Source organism: Ovis aries, chromosome 3, assembly GCF_016772045.2.
Source record: "Ovis aries strain OAR_USU_Benz2616 breed Rambouillet chromosome 3, ARS-UI_Ramb_v3.0, whole genome shotgun sequence".
NCBI classification, from domain to species: domain Eukaryota; kingdom Metazoa; phylum Chordata; class Mammalia; order Artiodactyla; family Bovidae; genus Ovis; species Ovis aries.
The window spans coordinates 214,345,443-214,371,706 of NC_056056.1; the positions used below are offsets into that span (position 1 = coordinate 214,345,443).

Below are 26,264 nucleotides of genomic sequence, written 5' to 3' on the forward strand. Positions count from 1 at the left end.
ACCACCCCCTAGACTGTATCCCACCAGGCTCCTCTGTCCGTGGGATTTCCCAGGCAAGAATACTGGAATGGGTTACCATTTCCTCCTCCAGGGGATCTTCCCGACCCAGAGATTGAACCCTCATCTCCTGCTTGGTGGGTGGATTCCATCAGGGAAGACCGTGTCGTGTGTATTTTACCAGACTTAAAAACATTTAATTTCAGATTAATAAGAATCATCTGTTTGTTTTAATAGTTTAAACAAAGACAAATTTATAAAGAGGAAAGTTTAAACATTACCACTTGGTATTGAGATGTGTTCTCTTCTCAGTGTGCTTGTAAACGTGAGTGCACACGCTCACACATGCACGCGCGCGCACACACACACACACACACACACACACACACACACACACACACAGAGTGATCTTTCTCTCCCTGGGTTTTACTTGGACAGTGTCACACTGACTCTTAGCAAAACTCTTTCAGGGAGGTGCATTGAACCACTTGCTCACTGAGCCACACAGAACAGCCGAGTTTGGAGTCTGAGTTACAGCCTCGACACACCTGTAGCCTTGTGACCTGGACCGGCTCCCTTGTTTCAGGTTGTCTTAAACACAATGATGCCCAGTCCCACTGGAGCCCCTGGGACACGGTGCTGATATCGAGGAGCCCAGGGCACCACCTGCCTAGACCTCCAGGTTGGAGGCATCCCAGCTCCCCTTACTCCCTCCTCTGAGCCAAGGACGGGGCCTTGGAGCATCAGGACCTGAGGCTTGGCAGTTACCTCGGCTGCACCCATCGGGGGGTTTTACCTCCAGGCAGGGACAGGAGAGTGGCAACACTTCCCCAGCACAGAGGAACGCACAGTCCTCATGAGCCTGGGAGAACTGCTGAGCCCAGCTCAGAGCCACCAGGGGAACGGTCTCTGCGGGCGTGCTGGGGGAAACCGAGTTAGGCTGGCTTGTTCCAAATAAAACGCTGTATTCAATTTCACTCTGGGCAACATTTGCTGTCCGGGCTGCTGTGATTTGCAAAATAGATTTAAGAAGATCTGTTTAGCTGAAACAATAGGAAAGCAGGGGCTGAGGGCGGGGTGGGAGGGCTGGTACAGCTCGTGAGTGTCTCAGTTTGGTTTTGTCGCGGCAGATGCTGACCTTGGGCTGGACAGTCCATGTTGAAGGGCCTCTACATCGCCGTGTGGTTGGTTGCCTATCGCTGTTTCACACGAGGGCCTCGCGGGGGAGCGGCCTGCACCATGTGCTGGCCATGCCGGGGGAAGGCCCGAGTCTGCGCCTGTGCTGAGTTCCACCCGTCCAATGAGGACATGTCTGACCATCCGTTTCCAAAACCAGCCTGGTGGAGTCTGGTTTCCATAGTCGCCCTAAGCGTGTGGTTAGCTGGATACCCCCCTGCTTATCAAATGAACAATCACGTGCAAGTACAACCCCAGCCAGATTTGATGCACTTCAGAAAGCGTGCCCACATCAGACCCTTCCAGAGTGTAAAGATGGAGAGAAGTCATCTGTCTGGAGAAAGCAGAATGAGAGCAAGTTGAGGGGCACATTCGAGGTGGGGCTTACAGAAGCGGGGAGGTTGGTTCCCAGCCGATGTTGCCCTTGGGCTTGTAAACCAAACCCTCTGCTGCCGGCTGGTTCTGGTGATGGACACTGGGCCCCTGGCTTGTTTCTTTTCCTAATTCCACTTCTCAAAGCTGTTCACCACGGAGAACTCAGAGATGGAGGTTTTAGTACAATGAGTGTGCCTGATCTCTGGAGACCCACGTGGACACCCACGTGATTCCTGGCCTTCCCTTCATCACCTGTCCGTGAATGGGTCACAGTCATGGCGTTTGGGGGGGATACATTAATAAGAACCTTTTATTGGAGTGTAGTTGATGTACACCGTTGTGTTAGTCTCTGCTGTGCAGCAGAGTGTTCCGTTGTGCATACACATCTATCCATCTTTTTAAGGGGCTTCCCAGGCGGCGCTAGTGGTAAAGAACCTGCCTGCCAGTGCAGAAGAGTAAGAGATGAGGGTTCGATCCCTGGGTCGGGAAGATCCCCTGGAGGAGGGCATGACAACCCACTGCAGTACTCTTGCCTGGAGAACCCCATGGACAGAGGAGCCTGGAGGGCTATAGTCCACAGGGTCGCAAGGAGTCGGGCACGACTGAAGTGCCTTAGTACAGCACAGCACTCTTTCTAAAACGCTTCTCCCACATAGGTCGCTACAGAGTATTGGCGAGAGTCGCCCGTGCTGCCTGGTACGTTCGTACGAGTTATCTATTTCGTATATGATAGTGTGTGGGTGTCAATGCCAATCTCCCAGTTTATCCCTTCCCTCTTTGCCCCTGGTAACCATAAATTTGTTCTCTCAGGCTGTGACTCTATTTCTGTTTTGTAAAATAAGTTCATTTGTACCATTTTTTTAAAAAAAAGATTCCACATATAAATGACATCACGTGCTATTTCTCCTTCTCGGTCTGACTTACATTACTCAGTATGACAGTCTCTAGGTGCGTCCATGTCTCTGTAAATGGCATGATTTCATTCTTTTTAGGGCTGAGTAATATTCTACGGTATATACGAACCACATCTTCTTTATCCGTTCCTCTATTAGTGGATGTTCAGGTTGCCTCATGACCTGCCTATGGTAAACAGTGCTGTGATGAACATACGGGATACGGGTGCTCGTGCCTTCCAAGTGTGGCTTTCTCCAGATATGCCCAGGAGTAGGATTGCTTGATCATATGGTAGCTCTGTTTTTGGGGTCACAGACTTTATCTTTATTCTAGAACTTTCTCCTGTACCTCTGACCCACCTGGCTGGCAGGGAAGTGTGGCTGTCTGAGCTTTCTTGGACTTCAGGCTAAAGCAGGGTGTGCTGCCTTCCCCTCCTCCTGTCCACGGGAGCCCCGACTCCCCAGCCGCCTCCTGGCAGGAGCAAGGATGATCAGCTACTCAGTATTCTAATATTAAAGGAAGGGTGAGTGATGGATGCAGAGTCTGGGGTGATAGGTGCTTTGTGGAGGGGGATCTTTTGCTGTTTCCCTGTGGGACCTTGGGCAGCAGTGTGATTTGCCATCAATTTCCTGATGAAGGAAAGACATCTTGGCTTCCTCTGTGTGAGTGGGCTGATCAGTGCTGGAGATGATTCACTTATCAAGACCTTGGGGCCTGAGACAGGAGTCTCCCACGAGCACCGCCGTGTCGCCATGCCGTCTCGGGGAATAATAAGGTAATGTGTGCTTACAAGCCGGCTTCCTGATGTTTGGCCAGGAGACAGCTGTACCTGAACCAGCTGAGGGCTGTCTTTCCTCCAGCACCCGAGATGTGCAGGCCCAGAGGACATGTGTGTTAAATGCTGAGGCTTTTTAGAACGAGCAAACAAGCAGTGTCTCTCCTAACTGAGGACTGGGAGGGCTGTCGAGCCCCCGTCTCCGGTTTGCTTTCTGTTCACCTGCGAGTCCCCTCACCCCTCTGCCTTTGTGTCTCCATCTGGGAGCCACCGTCACTTTGCCAAGATATCTTCGGTCTGAATACGGTAATGTGTGGAGTCCTTTCAGCTGCTTCGTCATTAAAAAGCATTTATTCAGCACTTACATAGTGTGGCACAAAGAGAATTATAAAGACCCAGGCCTGCCTGAGAGATTATATTCTAACATTTTCTTAGAAAGGCAGAAACTCGGCAGCTAATGGAAGCCACCACTCAGAAGTTACCTTCTGTTATGTGACACACAGAACAACAGCGTAAGTAATGGACAAGAACTGATGTGGCAGGAAGTCCAGTCATCAAGAGCACACGTCAAAAACGCAGATAAATGAGGACTTCCCTGGGGGTCCAGTGTTAGGACTTTGCCTCCAATGCAAGGGGTACAGGTTAGGTCTCTGGTTGAGGGGCTAAGATCCCACATGCCTCAAGGCCGAAAAGCCACACCATAAACCAGAAGCAATATTGTAACTAATTGAATAAAGACTTTAAGAATAGTCCAAGTTAAAAAAAATCTTTTTAAAAAATACCAATAAATGGTTGGAACTTTCTCACCTATCTAGAACTAAGTCCTACAGAAACCTTGTTTTCTGTAAAATAAATTGCCAAACAGCTGGCCCACTGGAACCCGCACAGGAGGGAGACCCCAGGGCATGATTCTCTGGGGGGTGTTGCTTAGGATCCTGTTATTTGGGTTCCTGTCACTGTCTCTTCTTTCCACCGCTACTCAGACACACCCCAAGTCCCCAACCCTGCAAGAAGTCAGGGACTCCTCCGAGGAGCAGGCAGCTGGCATCCTGACCTGAGCACGGTGGTCAGAGCATTATGGGCCTGCGTGAGAAAGCTCCAAGCCGAGCTGGGCGTGGATGGAGCCCCAGGGAGTGAGGCCGCGGTACAGAAGCTGGCCGCCAGTCCATCTGTGTGTGAGTCATCCTGTGGACGCGTGAATGTGTGTCCATCTGACTCCCCGGCAATTAAACACTCTGAAAGGTTGGCCCCAAGGAGGAGAATGCCCTTCACTCCCCCAGTGCTGGAGAAGGGGGAGATGCTTTGTAGGTTGCTGACAAAATTGTTTCAGCTTCTTCTTAGGGGAACTGCACCCCCAAGGTGTCTCACACACACACACACACACACACACACACACACACACACACACACACAGAGGTTTCTTCAGAGGAGTAGTAATGTTGCCAGGAAAGGAATTAAATTAGCTGTTGCTTGTGACTCTCTTCTTAGTTTACAGCATCCTGTGCCTGGTTTGATCTCAACTGACACCACAAACTAGCTCTCATGTAGGTGATTCGATGACGGATGGTTGGTGAGGTTGATGGGGGGTGGTTGGGACTGAGGGTCGCCCTTACAAAGATGTGGAAGCTGGGGCTCAGGGGTTAGGAGACAGGGACCAGTCCTCTGAGCTACTGTTGCCTTTCTCTCTGGGAGAGCATCAGCATTCCAGAGCTCCTGTATCTAAGGACACTTCCTGGGGATGACTTTTCCAAGGAAGATTTCAAGCCCCAGCTAGAAATCTGGATTTTTTGTCAATATCTCACAGGTTTAAAGTATTATTATTAGTCACCATAAAACACAGTGTAGTTAAAACCTAACACATGGCTGCTAATAATTCCATAATTGTCATTGTTTGCCCCAAGGAGGCTCTGGCTGGAAGCCGGGAGCCTGGATGGCCCTTTGCTGGATTTGGGTCTTGAGGAGTAATTCAGTACATGGAGCTTGACTCACCCCCACCACCCCTTGCCCTACTGCTGTTCTTGACTCCCTCCCCATGTTTCAAACATGCTTCTGCCATTATAAGGGCTCTTGAAAGCTGCCAGCACAACTGTCCAGGTGGAAGATGCTCAACCTGCCGCAGATCTGAAAATGTACCCGAGATTGATGGTCATGATTGGTGAGACTGAGATACTCACTGCACACCCTGCCCGCCTGCAGGGAGGTGCTGAGCACGTGTTCCTCCCAGACCCTGGCCCAGCCATCCTGCCTCCTCCTCTTCACCCTGTCCCTCTCCCTCCCTCCAGCCAGGACGTCCTTCTAGCTCCCCTCCCCCGCTCCAGGACCAGTTCCCAGAGAGAAGCTTCCTACCCTTCAGTATCAGTTTTTCCCAGGAACAGTAGTGACGCCACTGCTAAATGTAGAATCTCTGGGGCTAAAGGGATTTCCCAGATGGGTGGTGTCGCCCAGTGACTCAGCCTGTGCGATTTGTGGTCGGATGGCCTGAGTCTGAGTCCAGGGTCCACTTTGTACCAACTCTTGGCAGGTTAGCCTTTCTGAGTCTGCAGATGCTGCCCTGCTCTTGGATACACACAAAGTCCCGCGCCCGAGCTTGGACTCCCCCGCCCCCGCCTCTCCCAGCTCCATTTGCCCCTCCTGACAGCCCCACAAGGCCTCTTCCGTTCCAGGCCACTGGGCGAAGCGCTGGCCAGGCAGGAGAGGCCAGAGTCCTTTTACCAGCGGTGTCCCTGCGGCCCGAGAGGGGACCCCTCACGTTTGTTTGGAGTTGACTCACTACGTTGTATTGATGGGTTGATTCTGAGGCACACATTTTCCCCCTGAAGTTGACCGTCTTGAAAATCAGGGTGCATTTTACACCGAAGAGGGTGTTGAGAACAGCTGGCACCATCTTTTCTCTCTTAGTGGTCCTGAAGGTGATGAGCTTGTGTTACAATCTGTGACTTCCTGAATTTGGTGAAATGCACTAGTAATTTTTAAAAATCTGAGTTTAGATCCCTTCACCTCAGATATCAGTCACTCAGGTCTGGTAAATCTCGATGGGGGTGCTTCCTGGGCTCCTGCCTGGGCACCAGTCCTGTGTCCCCAGGCACAGGATCTGTCTGGGCGAGGGAGCAGCAGAGGAAGGGTTTCCAGGTGTTGGGGACAGGGCAAAGGTGTGAGTGACCCTCGGGATTCGTCTGTGTTGAAGCCCAAGCAGCTGCAACAGCTCTGTGTCTGAGATGTCTTTCTAACAACTTCCAAAGGGAGTCCTCCCCTCCCCCACCCCGTGTCATAGTTAGGTGGGGCTTGCTCCGGCTTAGTGAGCATGGCTGTGTACCAGGCATGGGGTCAAGCACTGGCACTGATCATTAGCAACCTATTAATAAGTATAAATGGAAGTCAATGCTGCTGTCTTGGTTTCACAGGTGAGAAAGCAGGCTTAAGAGGGAGCTCCCCTTCCCAGGCCTTGAACTTAGGTCTGTCCAACTCGGCGCTCACAGTGTAGACCCTGCTCGCTCCCGTCTCCCATCCTGAGCCGCCAGAGTAGTCCTTGCCCGCTCCCCCACTTCGGCCAGTGCGTTGGTGACACAGCAGTGACACCAGAGCTTGAGTTTACAAGAAGCCATGTGCTGGGGGTGGCAGGTGGTGGACCCTGGTCAGGGGTGGAAAGGGATGCTCAGGCCAGACTTTGAGCCTTTGCAGGTGGCTTCATCCCTCTCGTCTGGCTGCTCCATCCCGTCTCTCCACCTCTGTCCTTTGTCGGCGCGATCCCTGGGCAGCACAAAGGCTATTGGCCTCTCCTCCAGGCCGAGTTGGCCCAAGCGGTCCAGGCCAGGAGGTGCCTGCACTGGTGTGGCCGCAGCAGAAGCGTGGGGGATGGGACACACGGAGGGCAGGTGGGCCATTGTGGCTTTACACACCTGGGCTGTGACGATGAGGAGGGGGTGGGAGTGAAAACCCTGGAGGAGACAAAGGACAGGGGCACGTCTGGGCAGAAGAAGCTGTGGATCTGAGACTGAGAGCCCACTTGAGGATCCAGGAGACTGCCAGGGTGATACAGGGGGCGTGAACATCATACCCACCCTGACCTCAGGCAGCCTCAGCTTGGCCTGTCCACTCACACCTGACCTGTCCTCTTTCTCTCCTGATCACTCGGGGCATCTGTGCTTTTCTGGATCAGAGGTGCCTTTATAACTAGAATGTTCCATTTTGATTTATGTTGCTTTTTTCCCCCATTGTCAATCACCAAGCCACTAATATGGTCCCCCACAACAAGAGGAAAGTAACAAGTGACTGCTGTGTGGAGTTAAGTCTTCTTCTGAATATTTTATTTGTAATAACTCCTTTAATCCTCAGAACAACCCTGCCAGGAAGGTTCGTGAATATCCCCATTTTGCAGAGGAAGAAACTGAGGTTAAGGACCTCACCCAAAGATCCACAGCAAAGAAGTGTTGAGCCATCATTCTGCCTCCAGTTTCTGATTCCAGAAGCCTCTCGCTTCCCCATGATCGGTGTTCAAATCATTTGTTCTTCATCGTGTGAAATTCTGCGAGGGTGTTTTTGGAAATCATTTGGGCAAATACACACACAAGAGCCATGTGCTCATGAGGGGAGAAGGGAACTGACTTACGTGTTTTTCTCTCTCGTGTCTATGTGGGTGATTCATTGGCATGAATGTCACCCCTCTCCCAAGGCTGCACACGCATTCAGGCAGGACCTGTGTGGAATTCATTTTTATATTCACTATAGTCTCTAAGCCGAGCCTTAAACACAGTAGGTGCTCATAATTTCATATTTTCACAAAAACATGAAATCATTTCTAAAGTTGATGGATGCATTTGGTAACCAGTTCTCACTGAAGCTATTCATTTCTAAAACAATGAAGAGGAGAACATTTAAATACGTGAATCATAAGCCAGGGTTACAGTTGAATCAGGCTTTGATGGTTTTCAAATTCCTTCCACGCAGCCGTCTCATCTCGCTTCCCTGCCAGCCCTGCTTAGGTGCAGGACATGTTGTTTTCCCAATTTAATTATGAGAAAACCGAGGTCAGAGACGGGAGATCTGCCCAAGGTCACAAACGTTTGTTTGGGGTGGGGTTGGGCATTATTTTTATTTCGCTTTTAAAATCAGAGCAGAGTTGAGAACCACCATCTCCTGGTTTCCTGTTTCGTGAGCAATCAGGCCACAGACCTGCTGGGTTCTGAGCTGGGCCGCAGGGCCCGATGACGAGCACTAGGCTTGAGCAGCAGGTATTTCGGTTCCTGTCTTTTTGGTCAATAAGACCGTCTAGCACAGTACTCTGCACAATGCGTTCCCCGCCATGCAGACCAGTCCAGGGCGAGACGAGAGCTCCTGACGGAATGCACATCAGCCACAGCTGTAAACGCAGTCTAGTTGGCCTGATGGGGTTTATTTCCCCCCATTTTTATAGTTATTTGGAAATAATCGTAGGCTTACATCAGAGTTGAAAAGTGGTAGGGAGAGTTCCCGCAGACCCTTCATGCAGCTTCCTCTAGTGTCAGCTTCTCACGTAATTATAATATAAGTGTTCAAACGGAGAAATTACCGTAGGTACAATGTGCGTGTGTACATACGCAGTCCTGTCCGACTCTTTAGGACCCCATGGACCCTCTGTCCATGGGACAAGAATGTCCAGGCAAGAATACTGGAGTGGGTAGCTATTTCCTTCTCCAGGGATTCTTCCCGACCCAGGGATTGAACCCACATCTCCTGAGTCTCCTGCAGTGCAGGCAGATTCTTCACCTGCTGAGCCATCAGGGAAGCCCACAATTGGTAAGGTGTGCTGAGTCACCCAGTCGTGTCTGACTCTTTGCGACCGCATGGACTGCAGCCCGCCAGGCTCCTCTGTCCATGGGCATTCTCCAGGCAAGAATACTGGAGTGGATTGCCATGCCCTCCTCCAGGGGATCTTCCCGACCCAGTAAGTATTGGTATAATACTTACAATTAAATTCTGGCTCCATTGATTTCACCAGTTTTCCCACTTGCATCCTTTTTGTGGCCTGGGGTCTAATGGGGATCCCACGTGTCTGGTCCTCATACCCATTGAGTCGATGATGCCATCCAACCATCTCATCCTCTGTCGCCTCTGTCCTCTGTATCCTTTCTTTGTTCAACTCCTAATTTGCATCATGATCCTGCTTATCTTGCTCTACATATCTCGTTGCCCACATTGTCCCAGCTTCAGCCAGTCCAAGGTCTTTCGGGACTGACTCTGACCCTCCTATGGCTCCCCGCCTCTTTCCAGCATTTTCTTCCTTTTGGACCACAAAGTGCTGCAGGTGCATCTTGAATCTTCCCTGCCCGAGCCCTGGAATCAAACGCCTCTTCCTGGTTCCTCTGTCTGGAGAAGAATGTTTAAAAGCCAAGACCTGAGCAGCAACTGTGCTCACTGCTGTCTGTGACGTGTTTACGTCGGTGCTTCTGTCTTAGAGGAAGCAGTGTGTCTGTCCACGTGGTGAATGGGAATCAGCCAGCATCCTGTCTTGTTGTGAACCAGGGACACCAGCGACCCCGCCACGTGGAAACTTAAGAATCTGTCACCGTGTTCATGTGACCTGTCTGGTGGCAATTTAGATTCTACTGAGTTCAAGTCAGGAGTCCGTGTGGCTCTTTCGCTCTCTGCCAGGCCTTGCGTCAGGTGCTGGGTTTACAGTGGTGGGAAAGTCCTGCTCCCGGGGAGTTTATAATAATATCTTCTGTTCAGTCTAGCAGACAGGACTTCTTTTTCGGTCACTGCAAATTAGGAGAACTCATTTCAGATTATTCAGCATTCTAAAGCCTTGCAAATTCAGCCTTGCGGGGGCGGTTCATTTTGATTTCAGATTCAGAGGCTGTTAGACTGTGAAGAGGCTGTTCCCCAGCCTAGGGCCTCCTGGCGCCGTGAAGACCTTTGCCCACAACTTGGTTCTGATTTGTAGGCTCTGACTCCTTCAGGCCCCACGCGAGGAAGCCAGGGGTGTATTCTCTGACCTGAAAAGAACTCTGGAGCCTAACTGCTCCCTCTGAGCATCGTGGGAACTGGCGTCTGCAGATGGGTGGACGTCTGCGGCCGAGGAGATGGAACTTGCTGCCGGAGTGGGGCTCCACCTCCAGGGCCCTCCCGTGGGGCTGGGCCTCAGGGGTGGGCGGCCTCTTCCAACAACTCTTACACCCCTACGCACCCCTTCAGCAGAAGTGCATTATCAGAGATTGTGCAGCTTAACTTTAACCCACCGCCACGTGGAATTAGATCCGGGTTCAGGTTGAAGGAGATTGATGGACAGGAATGTGGGGTAGGTTACCAGGACCTGTCTTTTCCCTACTCCCACTTCTTCTGTTTCCTGTCTGGCTTCACAGAATCTGGCATTATTCCAGAGCTTCCCGCACAGGCTGGTTCTTAGTATTTCCTTGAACTTTGTGAGCCCGGATGGACCAAGAATCCCCAGCATAGCTCAGAAATGGGTCCTCACAAGGAGGATTCTGCTGGCCGGATGGCGCAGTCCTTTCACACAAGTTGGGTGTCTGGAGGCATCTTTGGTCTCCTTTAGTTTGGAGAGATGAGGATGCTGAAGATTCATGCTGAGTCCTGGCCGCCCTTCCCGTTGGTCCCCTCTGGTACCAGGTGATCACGTGTCTACTCTGTTGCTGGACTGATGCAAAGCGTACACACGTTGGCCGGCTCGCTGCCTGTTCTTAGGAGGAGGGGACCCGCGGGCTGTGGGCAGGCCAGTAGCCATGCACTCAGGCTGGAAGCCTGAGGGAAGCCGGCTTTCCATGTCTGCCTTGGGAAGTATCATGGGACCCAGGCATCCAAGAGCATCTGCCAGAGGAGCCTGAGATGGGCAGCTGGGCAGACACCCCTCAGCTCTGGAGCCGTCCCCCAGCCACACTCCCAGCCTCCAGCCTGGCAGATGACTGGGCCTGGGCATCTTAGTGCCCATCTCCATTTCTGTTTGGTGCTTTTCCCAGAAATTTTCTGTGTGTGTGTGTGTGTGTGTGTGTGTGTGAATACAGGAAATCCAGTTTAGAGAACAGCTTTGTGTGCTCTGTCCTGCATATATGCAGTGCTCTGCCCTTGAGAATTTTAAATGAGCTGACCTACATAGCCTATTTCAATTAAAAGTGACGGAAAGCCTAGCCTGGTGAGAGGTGCGGGGCAGGGAGGAAAAGATCCATCCCACGCGGAAGGCAAAGCGACAGAGGGGACAGGAGGTTGTGGGTGGGACGCCCGGACTCCCCGACACCCTGGCAGGGCTGAGGTCCTCATGCACATGGTTTCTTGGTGGCCCTGGCCATGGACCCCTCATCCTTGTGGGATTGGGGCTGTGGACCCCTCATCTTCGTGGGATTGGGGCTGGCTCCCCTCTCTCCTGGGGGAGGGTCAGACAGCACTGTTCCTGCATCTCTGCACTTGACGGAGGGCAGTGCTTACCCCCTCCAGCTGGGTCCTGGGTCAGGGAAACGTTGGGAAGAGATGCCATTCGTGGCACAGGGCAGCCCTTCTGGCATTCTTACTTTCCACTTTCCCTACTGATTCTGCAGAAATTCCTAATTAGCTCAGTTGCTCTACCAGGATGACAAGCGCACATCTGGAGCTATGGAGGCAAGAGAACAGCTTTGCCTGCATCCGGCCAATTTTCTCCACTTCGTGCCAGCTCCTTGGCTGGGTGCCGCACCAACCTGACACTCGGGGGTGGGAGAATGGGGGGTGCCAGGGGCTGGAGCCACTCAGGGCTGATGGTTTCACCCAGAAAATCATGGGTTAGATATTTTTTAAGTTGCTGGCTTGTTTTGGAGCTGTGTCTTTTTCTCTGGCGGGAGGGCGGGAGGTGGTGTGATCATGGAGGTCTACCCGTGCTGTCTGTGCGATGCTCCTACACGATGACTGGGCTCACCTAAGGCTACGACTGGCTAAAGCAGCGAACTCTTCAGATTTGGTCCCCATGGCTCCTCGGGTGCTGGATACAGAGCGGGACCGTGTCAGGTGGGGGTGGGGAGGGGACAGGAGTGGAGTGATGAACAGAGGACTGTCTGTATCAGGTTGGAAGGAGGCGGCGGGTGCACAGTGGATGCGGAAGCTGCCCCGGGCTCCGCTCTGCAGGTCTGGCTCCCTCCCCCACTCTGCCGTCTATCCGCTCACTGGCCGTGGGCAGTGCTCACCACGGGACGGGCACTGTCCTCAACTCTTTACATGGATTTACTCCCTCGGGGCACTTAGCACCCAGTGAGGTCAGCATTGCTGTCATCCCATCTTACAGAGGAGAACTCAGAGGCAATGAGAGGTTCGTAAATCTGCTTCTGCAGCAAGGCTTCACACCTAGACATTCGGTCTGCCGAGCAGAGGTGCTCGCCAGCTGCCCGAGTCCGCTCCTACTCCAGCACCCCGGGCTTTCAGAGACAGAATATCTGTCCCTCTAGCCAGTGCCTCTCAAACCTGCCTTTGCATGTGGCTCACTGGGAACCTTGGTAAAATGTCCAGTCAGGTCCAGTGCTTGGGGGCGGGCCTAAGTCTCTCATTCCCAACAAGCTCCTGGGTGATACCCGTCCCTGTGGCTGACCTGTGGTCCACAAGTGGAGGAGTGAAGCCCTGGACCATCCTGTCTGGCATTCGCTGCCAGACTATACTTATGAGACTTCCCTGGTGGTCCAGTGGTTAAGACTTTGCCTTCCAATGCAGGGGTTGCAGGTTCAATCCCTGGTCCAGGAGCTAAGCTCTCACATGCCTTGTGGCCAAGAAACCAAAGCATAAAACAAAGGCAGTATCGTGACAAATCCAATAATGACTTTAAAGAGAGTCCACATTAAAAAAACTTAAAAAAAAAAAAAAAAAAAGCTTGTACTTAAGCAGCTGTGGTGGAAACCCCTGGCATTTAAATAGAGACATTTTCTGCAACAGGGCAACACCAACACAAACTTAACGAGTGATCTGTTGGAAAAGAAAAGGGTCGCAGTGTCGGAAGTAATCAAGTTTTATATAAAAGCTAATTCTCTTAAGATATTAATGGAATTAGAGAGTATGTCCTCTTCCCATGTCTCAGCCAGGGGTCTTCCTACTGTTCTTGGACTCAACCCAGCACTTCCAGGCTACTTTCAGCCCTCATTCTTCTAAGTCACCTTGATGCCTGGTTCTCCCAGCCACACCCCGGCAGTGTACCAGGGATCAGACACTCAGTCAGACTCCATCACAAAAGCAGGGTCTCCATGGCAACCATATCCTGGGCTTCACAAGTGCACCCAGAAGCCTGAGCCAAGCTGATCCTTGAGGTGACCCAGGTCGTTCCTCTGGGGAGATGGGGGGACATGGCACCCTGCCCCTGCTGGGCCGTGGGATCTTCACCCCTGCACAAGGGGGCTTCCCCTAGCTAGCTCTGAAGATTCCAGATGCTCGGAACCTGCCCCACTCCCTGTAATCTTGCCATTAGCCTCCAGGTGTTTCCAAAATGTCCAGTCCCATGACGATGCTTCAGTGCTTGGTGATACTCGTGTTCTTCTGGTTTGAGTTTTGGTGGCTCACCACCTCTGAGTCTTGCTGTGTTTATTTGTCAATATTTTGGTTCATCTGCTTACTGGTGGTGTGGGGCCTATGGCAGATCCAGTAGGGAGGGGGTGGCAGGTGGGACACCCCCACACACATGGCGACAGTGAGGGGAATCTTGATCCCAGTGTGTAGAGCCAGTGAAAGCATGGCTTTCTGGATTGGGGGTTTAGCTTGTAAGTTAAGGCCCAAAGCTGCTTTCTGTCACTTGGAACTGTGTCCCCGCTCCTGCCTGTTCCCACACCTCCATCATTTAGGGGATGATGGTGTGGGTCCACTGTGTCCTTCTCATTTGGATGCTGTCATTGGAGAAGCACTCTGTCCTCCCCCCAGCTGAGACCCAGGAGGTGACCTAATGTCTGATGGGGCTGAAACCAAAGAAACCAAGATGGCCCCGTGGACCCACCGGTTCCAGTGGTCACTATTGGGTCGAGAGGAGGCAGTGGACTCAGTAGCACTAGGTTGTCCACAGGACTCCCTGGAAGGCTTCTCTCAGGTACGGACACACTTCACGGATAGTGCCCAGCGGTCACTGGGTGACCTCTTTGGAGACATTTCCAACTGGGAAGGAGAGGCGGGCCTCCCTGCCTCCTGTGGAGTCTCATTTTCAATGATGCTGCTTTGCCACAATGTGAGCTGGGGAAGACGTGGCTGCAGACCGTGATTTCAGCCGCCCTCACCTCGCTCTTCATTTATGTCTAAGCTTCAGGAAGCCAGTGTGCCCAGCGCTACTGCTCTAACACTCAGCAAACCTACAGAACGTCTCCAGCAGAACCTTAGTGAACGTGTTTGCCGTCAGCCTGTGTTAAGACTTGCATTCTGCCCTCCCACGCTCTGCTCTGAAACACTGGCCCCAGATGACGTTCAGGAGAATAAAAGTGACGTGGCTGGTTTTAATATCGAAAACCCAACGTTAATAAATGCAGTTTGGATGGCTGCTCCAGTCCACGAGTCATTTTATGGTTTTTTTTTGTTTTTAGAAGACAGATGATGCTGCTGCCTCCAGAGGGTCTTTGTTCAGTCCTCAGCCTTGAAGCCAACAGAATCAGGTTTGGGAGCAAGGCTCCTGCAGGTGACCCTGGGGAACTCTGATGTAAGAGGAGCATTTCCCCCCCAGGAACCCCGACATGTGCAGTGAGCATGATGAGTGTGGAAACCAAGCCGTAGCTCCTGGAGTGATGACCCAGGGTGGCTCTGGGGCCCTGAGCAGCTTTGGGGGCAGAGTGTCTCGTTTGTGGCCTCTCGGCTTCTACTGTGTCTCTGGGCAAGTGGGGAACCCCTGGACCTCAGTTTCCTGGCCTGTCAGTGCAGACGCTTGTCCCAAGGTTGGTAAGAGACCAGCACGAAATGGAACGCCCGCCCCCCACCCTGCCCCCCGGCCACCAGCGTTCATCACATCTACAAGTCACGGCTGCTTCTAGTCGCGCTGCAGCATCTGGGCGAGGTCCGCGGGCCAAGAGCAGGCAGCCAAGCTGGGTAGGACGGAGACCCCGCAGTATGGACAGGACAGCGTAGAACCCTCTGCGGGAGCTGCCTTTGGAGTGCCCGGCTTGGGTCCATCAGCCGGAGACCCCTGCCTGCAGGGGGGAACTGACTCCCAGGAGATGCTGCACACGTTTCCCACACCTGTTCACCCAGAAGAGCTGTGGCAGGGAGAGGCCACAGCTGGGTGTGGGATGCAGGGATCCACTGGGCAGAGGTCCCACACGGCCCTCGGGGGGCAACTGCTGCATTCCGGAGGTCCCAGAAGTCACATTCATCCCAGGGTTGCTCTCACCTCCTTGGGGTTTCAGCTCCTTCCTGGGCAACCCTGTTTCTAACTGCTGGGGTACCCCACCATCTGTTTTTGATCATCCTTCTCCTCTCCTGCCAGCCACCCTCTCTGCCCCCTACATGCCCACCTCATTTCCCATCTTAGCAGAGGTGCCTGGGTAGGTTTGCAGGAAGCCTGGTTCTCTCGGGGGCTGTGTCCACTGCTGGCTGAGCTCAGCCCTGTGCCCCATCTGTTCCTTGGCTACAGCCGCTGAGCATCTGTGTGATGGTGGGGGCAGGAAGCCTGATGGTGTCCGGATGGGGGGCAGGGAGGACCCTGCCACGTGCTGACCTCTCCTAGCAGGAGACACCCACCAGAGGGGCCTCAGGAAAGTGAAAAATGAGATCATGTTAAAATTGAAATGTTCTGAAAAGTGATCTGTGAAGAATTGGACACCCTTCTTTCAAACGGCTCAATTACTCCCAGGAATAGTGTCCATCCACAGTGAGCACTAAATTGCTGGGTCGGCTGGGAAATGCTGCTGCTGCTGCAGAATCAATGCTAATTGAATCATTAGGGCATCATCACCCAAGAGGCCAGCAGCCCAGGATGCTACGTCCCGGCCCTGCTGGGTCTGGTCCTCAAAGGAGCAACAAGCCTGCCTGCCCCCCGACGGCACCTCTCTGGAGTCAGGTAGGCGGAGTGGAAATTTCCTTCCACTGAAAAATAAGACTGTTTTAAATCCATGCTACTGAAGAACCTTGACAAGCAAGAAGTCAGAGGAGAATTGGCACTGCATTTTGCAAATCTTCGGGTGGGTTCCGTCCTATGTGAGGATGTAGCTGGAGCTTCACTGAAACAGCCAGCATCCATCAGAAGCTCTTGGTCTGAGTAGGGAACACGAGGCAGGGCCTGTGACAGGGGCTGCAGGCTGGACTCCGAGGTCTGGCTGCAGCTGGCTGGGTGACTCCCCCAGGCACATGGCATTTGTAAGTTTCCAGTGGCTTCATCTCACACTAGCAAGCCTGACTGCCCAGGGCAGGACTGAGGGGTTCCCACATACCACATGGTTCCCCTGTGTCTCCCTTGCCTGTCAAGCCTGAGCCACACCCATGCACGCACACACATACCCATGCGTGAACACACAGAGACACGCGACTCCTCCCACTCAGTCCGCAGCTCTGCTCTGCGCCAGCCCCAGCCTCTGCTCCACGTCATTTCTCTGTCTGCAGGACCTCCTCCTTGTCCTCCACGTCCACCTCCCCTGTCCAAGCCATGTGCTCCCCCGGCCCCTCTCCCGTGGGCTGCCACCTGCACTGTTCTGCACTGGACCCCCCTCTGCGTGTCACCCCCTTGGCCCTGGTGGCCAGCCCACTGGCAGGTACCCAGTGGAGACTTACGGCAAAGGTTAGCCTGTGTGGCCCTCGCTGCCCCACCTGGCCCATGTGTGTCCCTTCTTCCCACCCCAGCTTTCACCCACTGCCCCTGCCCTTGGCCCTTCCAGCTTGGCTGTGATTGTCTGGGGGCTGGTGAGCAAAGCAGGTAGTGTTTGGCCAGAAAAGAACCCGCGAGTACACCGTTAATGGGTTGTACTTATGGGCAGAAATCCCACAAACATCCCTCTTCTCTGTGGGCCCCTTGGCCCCCGTCCAGGGGAAGAAGGCTGTCATCACGCCTCCGTCGTACATGAAAACACTCAGGCCTGCTGCCTCACGTGCCCAGCCGTCTCTTCTGTCTTCTCCATCAGTGGGACGGAGAGAATCACCACGAGGGGACTTGGGCTGTGCTGTGTGTTTCTCTCTTTTTCCAAACGCAGAGTCCCCGCTACCTGGGATGTCTTGTTGTCAAGGTGACCCTTTGAAAAAGCTGAACGATAGTGGGAATGTCTGAGCGTGCAGGTGTGCGCCGTACGTGTGTGCACCCGGGCATATGTGCATGCTTGTGCGTGCACGTCTGTGTGTGTGTGCAGACCTGCATGGGGCACGCGGGTGTGCGCACACACAAGCCAGTGAGCGTGCGGGCAGGAGAGAGCTGGAGCGGGGGGAGATACGTATGTGATCAATCACACAATGTGAGAAGCCTGGAAAAACAGGTCAGAGGAGCGGCAGGGCCGCCGTCTGTGCTGTAATTCTGAAGTTGGTCCAATGTCTGAGAAGATAAATGAGTGGGGTTTTGAGCTGCTCTGTGCTTTCAGGGGCGGAGAAGAGCCAGGCGGCTCGTTTTCAACCCCACCTTCCTCCACCCTCCCTGCTCAACAGCCCTGTGGGGGAACCACCGACTCGGCCATTTGTCTGTCTGCCCTTGCTCAGAAAAGTGGATCCAGGCTCTGGGCTAACGGGTGGACACGTTACAAGGCTTCGTTGCGGTCCCTCCCTACCTGCTGCGTGTGCCATGAGCGTGGGGACATTGCATCTTATTTTATCCCTCCTGGGTCGCAGTGGTTCTAGATAAAATGTTACTGGACAGCTGAGTTTGCAAAGTATTTCACCTGCTTCTCAGCCGTCAGCACCTCCATCTCCTCTCTGCCCGAGGGGATGTCACGAAGCCCAGTCTCCTGTCCCTGGAATCCCTTTTCTCACTCGAGATCCTGGCCCCACATGCAGCCTCATCCTTAAGGCCAGCTTCTCCCAGTCCTGTAGCTGCGCTCCACCCCTGCCGCACACCTCTCCTTCCGGTGGCTCTGCACCCCCCCAGGCATGTCCCCAGCCCCATGTGGCTCTTGCTAGAGAGCCTCCTGGGCATCTTTTTGTCCTCAGGTCGGAGGCTGTAAACTCACATGCCTTGGGAGCCGGTGAGGAAGGTGCCCAGATGAGGCCAGCGCGGGAGGGGGTTCACGTTCCCCCAGCGATGCAGGAAAAGTGGTCACAGCTGTGGGCCTGTGGCCTCTGAGCTGGAGAAGAAACAGGGCCAGGGTCAGTGCAGACTCAGGAGCACGTGTCTCCTGGAGGTACTGCACCCGTAGCTTGTCACGCAAGGGGCATCCACCCAGTGTTACAAGCCCTTTGGGTTTTTTAATACAGGAAATCTGGGTTTTAGGTGAAACCTACTGCTTCTTGAGTATGGCTTAAAGTTTTTTTTAAACTATGGCAGCCCACTCCCTTCCTGGCTGCAGGCAGTGTCCTTGGCACAGTGTGGGGTGACAAGGTAGCCTCGTGTGGATGCAGGACCAGGTGTATGTGAGTCTGCCCAGTGCCCCACACAGACCAGGGGCCCTGACGCCACATCTGGAGTGCTCAGCACTTCCTCCCGAGCCGTGCTCACAAGGGCACCGCGTGGCGGGCTTGCCAGGCAGGATGCTGAGTCCCTCTCGGCGGTCAGTGGGAATCAGTCCATGCAGGCATGCCTTTATAACAGGCCCTGGAGGAGACTTTCAGCTCGAGATTTTATGAAGACAGTAAAAAGAGGCAGCAAACGACAAGATCTACGTAACGGAGAGAGAGCAGTTTTCCATTTACTTAAACTTAAGGCCCAAACTGTCTGGGACTGTGGTCCTGAGTCCCAGTGAAGCCCCAGAGCCGCTGGGCCAGGGAGCAGCCCCAGCAAGGAGAGGGGTAGTCAGTGCAGAGCTGAAGGGAGGGCCCAGCCCTGACCCGCTGGCTGCTCTCTGCTGGTATCCCTGTTCCTGTTTTGGAGCTGGGCCACCTCCCTTTCATCTGGGCCTTTGCTCCCAGATGCTTCTTGCGTGGGACCTCACTGCCCAGGCTGATTTGCACAAGTGGGGGTGGGGAGGGTGTGCCCTTTGCCCATCACCACCCACCTGGGACCTGGTGTGGACACTGACAGGCAGGGAAGGCTGCTCCTCTAGGGTCTGTCCATCACTCTGGACCTGGCAGCTATCCCCTCCCAGGGCCACCCAGACCAGCCAGGGGTCAGGATTGTCTTGTCCACCACCTATGCCCCCCTCTTCCCCTCTGTCCTGGTTGGCAAAGGGGTACAGAGAGCCCATGGGGGCTGCCCACCATGGGCTGTGTCCGGGGCCCCACGTGGCGCCCCTGCAGAAACGCACTGAGGATTACGGGTTAAAGCCAATAAAGCACTCAGGCCATAAATGTCAAGTTTCACGTTAATAAACAGGGGGATTAGGTTCATTTATACGAAAGGGAGCTCTCCTTGAAATGGACAGTGGGGCACAGCTCTACTCCCATCAACAAAAACAAACAGAGGGGACTGTAAACCCAGACTCATCGCGTCCGAGGCTTTATCTTGTTCCCGTCCCATCGTTCGGGCTGGACTCCTCTCGCGGCTGTAGACTGGGTTCAGCTGCCGAGATGGCGGCCTAGCTGTGTTTGTGTGTTTGATGTCTTTGGAAGCGGAAGTGTTGAAAGGGAGTGACCAGGTGCAGACGGCCCAGCCAGGCCCAGAGCGGTGCCCTGCGTGGTGTCAGAGGTCTGTGCACTGCTGCTCACGCTTCCTCAGGTTTCAGAGCAGCCGGTCCAATCCCCTGGCCCCGTCCTCCCTGTCTGTGCAGGACGACCCTTTCCTGGTGCTCAGCTGTTGAGCCCACAACAGCTCTGTGAGATGCTGATCTTATCCCCACTTTACAGATAAGGAAGCCTAGGGGAGGGCCTTGGGTGGTTCTGTGGGTTGCGTAGGGAGGGGAGGGGCTGTGATGAGAGCCCAGCTGTGTGACAGCTGTGTCCACGCTTTCCCTGCTGCCCTGCTCTCACCCCTGCCTCCCGCAAACCCCAGAAATGGCTGCATCCTGGGCTCGGGGCACCCCCAGCTGTGGTGACTCTTTTCTTGAAACAGTGCTGGGTGGCTGGTGGGACGGCCTTTCGTGTCCTGGCTTATATTCCATGGCCATGGCCGTGGGAGCCCCTGGCGGCGTCCCGGGAGGTCACACTTGCAGCCCCTGCGGCCCCTCTGCCCCGTCAGTCCCAAGGAGCCTTCTCCCAGTCAGTCTGAGGCTCCTTGTCCTTGGACACCGTTTTCCCCGGTGTGGGGTTAATTAGCTCAATCTGCATGTGCCAGACAAGTTAAAACCTTCAGGGAAACTCTTTGGGATTTCCAGGGTGGGGGGAGCATGATGATGCTCCGTCTGATGGACTATTCCAGATGATAGGACATGACTGAAGCCCCCGTCCCCCTGGCGGGCACTCTGTCCCAAGCTGCAGCTCCAGGCTCCCCAGCTGTTCCTTGGTTCCCTGTGGGATCTGACTGCAAGACTGTGCAAAGGGACAAAGGAATCTTTGCTGAGATGTTTTTAGGGCTTTAATCCCTCGTTCTCTTTTCTTCAATTCTGAGCCTCTTTGTCCACCCTCCTTTATTTCTCTGTCACCTTAACTCGTCCTTGTCTCACCTGCGGCTGTTCCTCTTGGTCCCCAAGGGAGGGGAAGCAACTTGGATTTTGGGAACAAAGTGAAAAACCTCGTTGGGGAGAAAGAAGCGCTGTGACCCCAGCGGAGAATGGGCAGATGGTTGGGGACCTTGGCAGGCCGGGGGGAGAAAAGCTTCTATTCTCTCCATCCTCAAAAAAAAAAAAAAGTTATTTCTAAAACTGAGCTGGTTTATGGGGTATCTTCGTCCACTGAGACTTTTTAAGCTAAGTTCTATACTTGTGTGTGTACCAAGGTGTGTGTTTCTTTAATTGAGGGGAAATGATCCAGTGTAGGTCACGGAGGGGGAGACCTTGGCCGAAACGTCCTGTGTAGAGTCGTCAGCCCCCAACTCTGCTCTGTGTACCCTGTGCCTTCTTTCGCTGGGTCTCTGCCCGTTTTGGCCGCTGTGACAAAATGCACAGATGGGACTCGACCGCAGACCTTCCTCTCTCCCACCTCCCACCTCTGGAAGCTGGATGTCCAAGCTCAAGGTGCCCTCAGTCTCAGTCCCTGGCGAGGACCCACTTCCTGGCTTGCCCCCCACCTTCCCACCCCCATCTCCAAGCACCCAGGGCCTCTCCTGGTGCTGTGGCATCCTCAGCCTCCAAGGTCACTAACCCCCAGTGGGTCCTCGCCTCCACGAGCTCATATAAACCTGATCGCCTCCCACAGTCGCATCTCCTGGGACCGTGGCGTGGGAGGGTGCAGGGGGTGGGACGCAATGCCTAATGCCCACGTCCTGGAGGAGGGACTTGCTTACAGATACGTGGGTGAGCCAAGCCTCCCCTGCCCAGCCCCCCACGGGCCAAGGGGAGGACCCAGGAGCCTTGGCCACGGCAGGGAGGCTGGGGTCTCCGAGTCGCCCCCTCCCAGGAATGTCCCTCAGCAGCTGGGCTGAGGCCCCAGGGGAACCTCCTTCCTTGGGGAGGGAGCAGGGCCCATGCTTGTGTTTCTAGTGAGGAGGCTGCAGTGAGGCGCTGAGCCCATGGCACCATGGAGACTGACAGGTGGTGTGTGTTGCTAAGTGACGCCTGGGAGATGTGTAGAGGGGACGGCTGCCACGGGAACGGAGCGGTCTCTCCTCTCTGGGGGCTGGCGGGCGCTCACGGTCCACAGCCTTGGTGGGTGTGAGCTCCTGAAGACAGCGATGCCCACCTCCACTGTTGAGAGGCGCTCAGGGAGAAGTGGAGCAGGGAAGGGAAAGACACAGGCTCCTTGGGCTACAGGCCCCACAGGGTGGAGGGGACGGGCCACTCGGTGACCCCTGAGGGTCACCAGCTCTGCAACCCTGAGCAAGTTACTGCAACTCTGACCTCAGTTTCTCCATCTGTAAAGGAGGTCGCAGGAGCCCAGGCAGAGAGCCAAGCTCTCAGTAAACTTGTGCTGTTGTTATGTCACATTTGACTGGCCTCTTGCTTTATTTAGTAGTCATTATACACCCTTATGTGGAGAAGGAAATGGCAACCCACTCCAGTACTCTTGCCTGGAGAATCCCATGACGGAGGAGCCTGGTGGGCTACAGTCCACAGGGTCGCAAAGAGTCGGACACGACTGAGCGACTTCACTTCACTTCACTTATACACCCTTATGAGTGTGCCAGGGTCGGGCGGGGGGGGAGCGGCATCAACAGAGAGGCCAGGAACACAGACTCTGGACCCAGGTTGAAAAGTGAAAGTGTTAGTGGCTTAGTCATGTCGGACTCTTTGCCCCCATGGCGCTGCCTGCCAGTCTCCTCTGTCCTTGAGATTCTGCAGGCAAGAATATTGGAGTGGGTTGCTGTTCCCTTCCCCATGGGGTCTGAGCCACCAGAGAAGCCCGAATCGAGATTGCCTCTGTTTGAATCCCAGCTCTGACGCTCACCAGCTGTGCAAACTTGAGCAAGTCAACTGACATCTCTCGACCTTGCTCTTCTCACCTGTGAGATGAATACTCATGGGGCTCTGGTGGGTGAATACAGGTGAAGCAGGAATTCGCAAACCCCACCCCCCAACTGTGTTGTAAATAAAGCTTTATTGACACATGGCCACTCCCATTCAGTGCATGCTGTCTGCGGCTGCTTGTCTGCAGCAGAGCTGAATGGTTGTGATGGACGCTGTCTTGTCTGCAATCCTAAGGTCTGCATTGCCCCTCCCTCTTACGGGAGACGTTTGCCCCTATCCTGGGAGGCTGAGGTGGTGCTGAGCCCTGAGTAAAGTCTCAAAAAGTCTCCAGCCTTGAAGCTCCCCCACCTGACCCATCCAGGCTGTGTTTCTATCCTCAGGGGTTTCCTACCACTTTAAGGACCGTGGGGCACCCTCCGTGTCCTGCACCCAGAGCTGCTGCCCCTGTGAGTGTGGCAGGGCATCTGTGATGGGCCAGCACGCACCTCTGTCCACAGTTGTGTCGCTCTGTGAAGGCCAGCATCTGGGTGTGTGTGTGTGTTTATGAGTGTGTTTGTGTGTATGCGTGAGGGTGAATGCCCCACGTTCCCTTGGTTCCATCTCGTCCGTGTCCAGGGGCAGCGGGGTTAGCCCTGAACTTCTGACAAGCAGAGAAGAGAACAAACAGTTTGTAGCATCGCGAGGTCATGGGGTGAAGGGTAAGGGAAGTCGAGTTTCAGGGGAGAACATGGCTCCTCTGACTGTCCAACACAGGGAGGACAGCGGAAGGCTAGAAGAGCACCCTGGCTTCAGCAACAGGGAGGGACACAGACAGGCCAAGGCAAAGCCCGTCGTAATGAGAAGCAGGTGCACTGAGGGGGCTCTCCGTCCTGGGGGCTTCCCAGCAGGGGCTTTGGATCAGGAAGGGGAGGTTGCTGGCGAGGCCCCAGACCAGCTGGATCCAGGTGGACCACTGTGACCCCTGACCCTGTCACTGACGTTCCCAATTCCCAGGCCCCGGCCTGGCCACGAGACTGAGCGTGCCCCACTTCTGATGGGTAGGATGAGAAATGGCTTTAGCAGAGTGCTTCTCAGGTCTGTGTCTCTCCTGCACAAATAACCAGAAACAGCTGCCCCATGGTGCTCCAGATCTTCCCGGCCTCCATGGAGCGGAAACTCCTTGGGACTCAGATGGAATCAGGGCCAGGGTGAGAGGTGGGGCTGCAGATGGACGCAGGGGCACCCTCCCTTGGGCCCCAGCCTGGCCTCTGTCTGGTCTCTGGATTGTGCATCTGAAACAGACTAAGGAAGCCGTCTCGCTGAGACCCCACGCCATGGAAACCCACCCTCATGGGCTGCAGCCCAGCCCAGGGAGCTATGTGGGGGTGGCATTGGGAGGGAGCCATGGAGCCCACCCCGCAGCCGTCCCCCGGCCCCAGGATCTGCGTTGTGGTCTGTGGAGGAGCCGCTGGAGTCCAGCAAGGTCTGAGCCTCCTGCACAGTCAGAACGGCTGCCATGATCCCATTCGTGGGGATGTTTTTTCACCAGCGATGGCTGCTCACATGGCTGTCTTCCACTGCTGGGAGCTGGGGCAGGTCTGTCCTGGGTGTAAACACTCCGGCCGCCTGTGAGAAAAAGTCCAAAAAAGGGCTGGTTACTCAGCATGGCCTCAGCGATCTGGCCGCAGTCAAGAGCCCCTTCCTGTCTTCAGCGCTGACTTCTGCACAGCACTTGGGTCCCCAAGGCAGGGGGATGGCGGGTGTGAGGGGGCTGGGCAGGGTGGGGGCTGCAGAGGAAACTGCCTGAGAGCCACAGGCAGGGGTGGGCTTCTGCGTGGCCTCGCTGCCTGTGGACAGTGGGGACAGGCGAGGTGATCCTGGGTGGCAAGGCCGTCTGTGTGGGTGGCTGAGCACACTCCGTCTTACAGGTTATTTGGGCTACTCCCTGAGCTGAGGCCGCGTGTGGTCCAGGTGTGGGCTCAGGCAGCAGCGTGCCATGTGACAGGCCTGTGGGTGGCCCCCCTCCGCTCTTTCCTTTCTCAGTTCGTCTGTTGTTTGCTCCACAAGGCCTTGCCGGGTCCTTCCAAGGCATCGTGGGGCATCCTGTCTGAGGCCCATAGGTTACACCACTCACACCACCCCCCCACCCCTCGGTGCACTCTTGCAGCTCGAAAACCCTGATGACCCCACCACCACCAGTCGCCCAGTTGCCTGCTGTTACGGTTGCTGCCGTTTAGTCGCTCAGTCGTGTCTGACTCTTCGTGACCCCACAGACTGTAGCCCTCCCAGTGCTCCTCTCTCCATGGGACTCTCCAGCCAAGAATACTGGAGTTGCCATTTCCTATGTCCTGGCTAAACGGCGCTTCTGTCACGAAGTTCACTCTGATGTCTACCACATGCCTCTTTCGCTTGCAATTAAAGGACATTCTTTTATCCCGCTGAGAGCGGCTCATAAACTAAAACCTGATGGGAAAACCTCGCATCCCATATCCCTGATTCGTAAGACCATCAGAGACAGAAAACTTCAGCCCAGTAGAAGCCAGGGATCTGGGCTGAACGGGAGGAGATCGGGAGGGCAGGCTGGGTGCTGATATCAGGATGTACCCTGGGGCATCGGCCGGCCTCACCTGAACGGTCCTGAGCCGCGAAGACAGTAGCCGGACAGAAAAGGTTGCTGGAGGGACTCTGTGTTAACACACAGCTTTCTCTCACTAGTGTGGAATCAGGACCCACTCATTCTCCTGGAGCTTCACTGTGTGTGTCCAGCACAAGCTCTGCTGTGGGACCTCTGGGCAGGCACCCCTGCGCCTGGGCCTCCCAGGTCAGCACAGACAGGGGCTTACAGCAGTAAGCGGCAGGGCCTGGAGCACGTGGCCTGAGTCTCCTCGTCTCTGTGGCTCAGCGACGGAGGCAGCCTGTCCACTGCTTTGCTTTCTTGTCGACTTCCTTCCTCCTCTTCCTTCCCTCTGCCCTCTCGCCCCGCCTCCCCCCTCCCTCTCCCCCTCTCCCCCTCCCTCTCTCCCCCCTCCCTCTGTCCCCCTCCCGTCTCCCCCTCTCTCCCCCTCTCCCCCTCCCTCTCCCCCTCCCTCTCCCCCTCGCTCCCCCCTCCCTCTCCCCCTCTCCCCCTCCCTCTCTCCCCCTCCCTCTCCCCTCCCTCTCCCCTCCTCTCCCCCTCCCCCTCCCCCCTCCCTCTCCCCCTCCCTCTCCCCCTCTTTCCCCCTCTCTCCCCCTTCCTCTCCCCCCTCCCCCTCCCTCTCCCCCTCTTCCCCTCCCTCTCTCCCCCCTCCCTTTCCCCCCTTCCTCTCTCCCCCTCCCTCCCTCCCCCTTCCTCTCCTCTTCCCCCTCCCTTTACCCCTCCCCACTTCACTCCCTGCCCCCCTGCCCCTCTCTCCTTTCATCCCCTCTTCATCCTCCTCATCCCCTTCCCCCTCCCTCCCCCTCCCTCTCTTTCCCTCTCCCTCCCTCCCTTCACCACCGTCCCCCTCCTTCCCCCCTCGACTAGAGGAAGATCCCGCAGAGGCATTTCTGTCCTGATGGGGCCACAGCCTGAGTCAGAGTGGCTGCGACTCTGTGTCTACCTGAGGAGCTTGGCTGCACAGCCT

General features: G+C 54.9%; 1 protein-coding gene and 1 long non-coding RNA gene across 9 annotated transcripts in view; one reads left to right on the forward strand and one right to left on the reverse strand.

The window, feature by feature from the left end:
• Positions 1-26,264, forward strand: part of CACNA1C (calcium voltage-gated channel subunit alpha1 C) — a 462,078-nt gene that overhangs the window by 174,085 nt on the left and 261,729 nt on the right. The window lies entirely within an intron of this gene.
• On the reverse strand, positions 1,631-25,602 carry LOC121819278 (uncharacterized). 2 transcript variants are annotated; one of them, XR_009600034.1, is made up of 3 exons: positions 25,290-25,602; positions 9,135-24,288; positions 1,631-2,025 (listed from the first exon to the last, which is right to left on the reverse strand). It is a non-coding gene; the product is annotated as an uncharacterized LOC121819278 (long non-coding RNA). The 2 variants fall into 2 exon arrangements; XR_006059571.2 differs by lacking the exon at positions 1,631-2,025 and having other exon boundaries at positions 7,495-24,288.